The sequence below is a fragment of the Trichechus manatus genome, unplaced genomic scaffold (genome assembly GCF_000243295.1).
Source record: "Trichechus manatus latirostris isolate Lorelei unplaced genomic scaffold, TriManLat1.0 scaffold00118, whole genome shotgun sequence".
In the NCBI taxonomy this organism is placed as follows: Eukaryota; Metazoa; Chordata; class Mammalia; order Sirenia; family Trichechidae; genus Trichechus; species Trichechus manatus.
The window spans coordinates 3,219,360-3,225,359 of NW_004444054.1; positions in this window are offsets into that span (position 1 = coordinate 3,219,360).

Consider the following 6,000-nt stretch of genomic DNA (forward strand, 5'->3'; position numbering starts at 1 on the left):
TAAAGTCCTAGGAGACTGAGATAAAGAATGCAGGGTGTGACTGGATCTTTTGGGTGACAGGTGATGGGGGACTAATGACTTCTAATTATAGCATCTTTCTTGGGATTAGTCTCTTGGACGGTTTGAAATGGTGAGACAAGATGGGAGTGTTTTGAATGGGGAGACTGGGAGCAAGGTGTCTGACCAAGGAGTGTGAGGTCTGTGGGCCTCCCTTCAGTCCTGCAGGGAGAGTTGAACTGGGGTCTTAATAATTTATATCTGCTCTTTATGAATAAGATATTAAACTTCGCTCTGCCATGTGGCAATTTTGGTTTCCAGTTGACCATTATTTTTAACATATAGAAAGTTTTGACATATAGAAGTTTCACATTATTTTACAGTCTTTTCCTTTGAAAAGAAGACTTTATGTTTTAGCGAGGTCATTTTCACCAAAAAAAAAAATGGGTGGCACAAACCTTTAAGCGCTCAGCTACTAAACTGAAAGGTTGGAGGTTTGAATCTACCCAGAAGCACCTCAGAACAAAGGCCTGGCCATCTGCTTCCAAAAGGTCGCAGCTATGAAAACCCTATGGAGGAGTTCTACTCCGTACACGCCACGAGTCGGAATCGATGGCAAATGGTTTGGATTTTTTTGTTCCTGGTTTGTATTTTCTTCTAATGAAACTAGGTTTTTCTCTTTTGCATGCGAATCTTTAATTTTTTTGGAATGTATTTTAATGTGTAGCATTGAGGTTTCTATTTTTTTCTATTTTTCCCCAAAGAGTGAACTTATTGTTCAAAAACCATTTATTGAATAATTCTCAGTTATTTAACCATTCAGAACACACCACTTATATTAAATTTATTAACAAATGTTCAAATCCCATAGTATGCTGAGGTTATGGGAAAAAAAAAATAGTGGCTTATGGATAGCAGTGGCTGCAACGATTGTGAGGGTGGCGCAGGTCCGAGCAGCGTTTCGTTCTGTAGTACACAGGGTCTCTATGAGTCAGAACTGACTTGATGGCACCTAACACCATTATAGGATACTAATTCAAAAAGTAATACAATGATTCAATACCAGTTTTTGCAAAAGAAAAAAGGCTAGGAGGAAAGTCTGTTAAATTTTAGCCAATTTTTCTTCCAGTTTAACATTATCACAATAATGCACTCTGCAAGTCAGAAAAAGAGTATGAAAAAGGAAAAGATACCATTTATTTATGTGTAAAGTTTTGCTGGGTCCCACAATAGCAAATGACAAAATGGACTGGCCTCTTTAAGCTTAGAATCTGGGGGCCAAAAGTTATTGATCAATAATGTGTCTGACTAGGGAAGAAGAGGACCTCATGGCAGGAGGGGTGGAACCAATCTGGTGCATTAGGGTAAGGAGCCCTGGTGGTGCAGTGGTTAAGCACTTGGCTGCTAGCTGAAAGGTCAGCAGTTCGAATCCACTAGCTGTTCCATGGGAGGAAGATGTGGCATTCTGATCCCGTAAAGATTACAACCTTGGAAACCCTATAGGAAACCCTGTCCTATAGGGTCGCTGTGAGTTGGAATCGACTTGATGGCAACAGGTTTGGTTTTGGTTTGGTATCCCAAAGAAATGAGGCAACTCCTTGAGTGAATGTCTGTCTTAGTCATCTAGTGCTGCTATAACAGAAATACCACAAGCGGATGGCTTTAACAAACAAAAATTTATTCTCTCATAGTCTAGAAGGCTAGAAATTGGAATTCAGGGTGCCAGCTCCAAGGGAAGGCTTTCTCTCTCTGTTGGCTGTGGGGGAAGGTCCTTGTCATCAATGTTCCCCTGGTCTAGGAGTTTCTCAGCGCAGGACCCCAGGTCCAAAGGACAAATTCCATTCCTGGCTCTTCTTACTTGGTGGTAATGAAATCTGTCTCCTCTACTCCTTTCTCTCTTTTGTATCTCAAAATAGACTAACTCAAGATACAATCTAATCCTGTAGATTGTGTCCTGCCTCATTAACATAACTGCCTCTAATCCTGCCTTATTAACATCATAGAGGTTACAATTTACAACGCATAGGATAATTACATCAGATCACAAAATGGAGGACAACCACATAATACTGGGAATCATGGCCTAGCCAAGTTAACACACATTTTGGAGGGACACAATTCAATCCATAACAGTGTCCCTGCCATAGTTAAAGAGCCACCCACAGCTTGTTGGCTCAGACACAAGCATGTGCAGTGAATTTATCCATGAGTCTTTCTGACCCTCTTCTGCTTCTCTCCACCAGGAGGTTCACAGCCCCTCTTCCCCTACCACTGTTCCCTCTGGGAATCACAAGAGGGAGGGGAGCTGAAAGGCCCACCAAGGGCTTCTAAGTAAAGTACATGCATGAAAAGGCAGAGAGCAAAAGTGCTAAAGTGACAAGAAGTTTGGCACTGGAGCAGTTTAAAACAATAAGTAGATTAGACATAACCACGTAAGCGAGAGGTCGTAGGGGAAAAAGGAACTCCTGTGAAATACTTCCAATCTCAAAAGGAAAATGCATTTTCAGTTACGGTACTGCCGGCACTTAATAGCTTGGTAAAGCACCCTTCTTGCCAGCTTTCTTTTGATTATAGCCTTCCCACTGGGCTTGGAGGCAGAGATTATCTAAATATGCTGAGAAAGTTCAAGTGTCTCTACAACTCACCTGCTATTTAATGCACCCCTCAGCCTGGAGGCAATGTAAACCAGGCCTAGTCAGCAGGATGGCAAAATGTTTGCAGTTGTAAACTGATGTCCTACTGGCTATGAAACTTGTGATTACTGGAAAGAATCCCTGTGCTTGGTAATTAGTAGAGAAAGTCTATATTTAAAACATCAGTCAGTTCTATACTGGGCCTTGTCCATTGCATATTTTCACCTATGTAGTGTTTATTATAAACCCACTGCTGTCGAGTCGATTTCAACTCATAGTGACCCTATAGGACAGAGTAGAACTGCCCCATAGAGTTCCCAAGGAGCAGCTCGTGGATTCAAACTGCTGACCTTTAATGGTTTGCAGCCAAACGCTTAATCACTGTGCCACCAGGGCCTCAGTGTTTATTATAGTGAATTCCAATGATCAGACCAACCTATATTCAAGTGTAAGTGAATATTCTGTGCAATTAACTATAAATAAACCATCATTTTGTGCACACATACATGTGACAACCTACTCAGTTTATTATTCAGGTAGTCCATCTCCTTATTTTGAAGTGTGTCTACTTGACTGGCCATCCATAGGGTTTTTACTGGCTGTATTTCAGAAGTAGATCCTGAGGCATTTCTTCCTTGTCTGCCTTAGTCTGGAAGCTCCATTGAAACCTGTCTAAAACCCACTGCCATCAAGTCGATTCTGACTTATAGTGACCCTATAGGACAGAGTAGAAGTACCCCATAGGGTTTCCAAGGCTGTAATCTTTATGGAAGCTGACTGCCACATCTTTCTCCCATGGAGTGGCGCTGTTTTCTTGGTGGTATGAGGTCCCCATGTCTCTGTGTTCACTTCTCTTTTATATCTCAAAAGAGATTGGCTTAAGACATTATCTAATCTTGTAGATCTCATCAATATAACTGCCACTAATCCATCTCATTTCATCATAGTGATAGGATTTATAACACATAGGCAAATCATGTCAGATGGCAAAATGGTACACAATCATACAATCGGGGGACACAATTCAATCTATGACAGTAACCAATGTCACAAAACAATATGTGTACTAATTGTTTAATGAGAAGCTAATTTGTTCTGTAAAACTTCATCTAAAGTGCAATAAAAAAAAGCTACATATTATATGAATCCATTTACATGATATTATGGAAAAGGAAAATCTTCAGGGACAGAAAACAGATCAGTGGATGTCAGGGGCTGAGGTTGGAGAGAGGCTTGACTACAAAGAAGTGTAAGAGGATTCTTTGGGGCAATTGAATTGTTCTGTACCTTGATTATGATAGTGGTTACACAACTGTATGTGTTTGTCAAAATTCACAGTAATAATACACCTAAAAATAAAACATTTTACAATATATAAGTTATTCTGCAATAAACATGATTTTAAAAATCTGAAAAAAAAAAAAAAGAAAATGTTCTACATCCTACTTTGGTGAGTAGCATCTAGGGTCTTAAAAGCTTGTGAGCAGCCATCTAAGATACTCCACTGGTCCTACCCCGTCTGGAGCAAGGGAGAATGAATAAAAAAAGACACAAGGGAAAGGTTAGTCCAAAGGACTAATGGACCACAAGTACCACAGCCTCCACCAGACTGAGTCCAGCACAACTAGGTGGTGCCTGGTAACACACCTACTGCTCTGACAGGGATCACAAGAGAGGGTCCCAGACTGAGCTGGAGAAAAACATAGAACAAAATTCTAACTCACAAAAAAAGACCAGACTTACTGATCTGACAGAGACTGGAGAATACCAGAGACTATGGCCCCTGGACACACTTTTAGCTCAGTACGGAAGTTACTCCTGAGGTTCACCCATCAGCCAAAGATTAGACAGGCCCATAAAACAAAAAGAGACTAAATGGCCACAGCAATCCAAGGACAAGGATAAGAATGCAAGAGGGGACAGAAAAGCTGGCAATGGGAAACCCAAGCTCTAGAAGGGGAGAGTATTGACACGTCATGGGGTTGGTGACCAATGTCACAAAATAATATTTATATTAATTGTTTAATGAGAAACTAATTAGCTCTGTAAACTTTCATCTAAAGCATAAAAAAAAAAAAATCCAAGATCTCTCCTGAAGTACATAGCTGTCAGTAATAGGATAATATCCATAGTTGGAAAATATGGCATTGGTGATAGAAATGACATCGGAGATCACATGATAGAATTTTGCAAGACTAACGACATATTCATTGCAAATACCTTTTTTTCAACAACGTATATGGAGACTATACATGTGGACATTGCCCAGTGGAATACACGGGAATCAAATCGACTACATCTGTGGAAAGAGATGATGGAGAAGCTCAATATCATCAGTCAGAACAAGTCCAGGGGCTGACTGTGGAACAGACCATCAATTGCTCATATGCAAGTTTAAGTTGAAGCTGAAGAAAATTAAAACAAGTCCACAAGAGCCAACGACCTTAAGTATATCCCACTTGAATTTAGAAACCATCTCAAGAATAGATTTGACACACTGAACACTAATGACTGAAGACCAGACGAGTTGTGGAATGACATCAAGGACATCACACATGAAGAAAGCAAGAGGTCATTAAAATGACAGGCGAGAATGAAAAGGCCAAATGGATGTCAGAAGAGACTCTGAAACTTGCTTTTGAACATAGAATAGCTAATGGAAGAAATGATGAAGTAAAGAAGCTGAATGCAAGATTTCAAAGGGCGGCTTGAGAAGACAAAGTAAAGTATTATAATGAACTGTGCAAAGAGCTGAAGTTCGAAAATCAAAAGGGATGAACACACTTGGAATTTCTCAAGCTGAAAGAACTGAAGAAAAAATTCAGTCCTCGAGTTGCAATTTTGAAGGATTCTATGGGCAAAATATTGAACAAAGCAGGAAGCATTCATAAGAAGATGGAAGGAATACACAGAGTCAGTGTATCAAAAAGAATTGATGTTCCACCATTTCAGAAGGTAGCATATGATCAAGAGCCAATGGCAATGAAGGAAAAAGTCCTAGTTGCCCTGAAGGCTTTGGCAAAAAACAAAACCCCCGTTGACATCAAGTTGATTCCGACTCATAGCTGCCCTATAGGACAGAGTAGAACTGCCCCATAGGGTTTCCAAGGAGCAGCTGGTGGATTTGAACAGCCGACCTTTTGGTTAGCAGCCAAACTCTTGACCACTGCACCACCAGGGTTCCAAAACAAGGCTCCAGGAATTGACGGAATGCTAATTGAGATGTTTCAACAAACGGATGCAGTGAGGGAGGTGCTCATTTGTCTATGACAAGAAATTTGGAAGACAGCTTCCTGTCCAACAAACTGGAAGAGATCCATATTTGTGCCCATTCTAAAGAAAGGTGATCCAACAGAATGCAGGAATTATC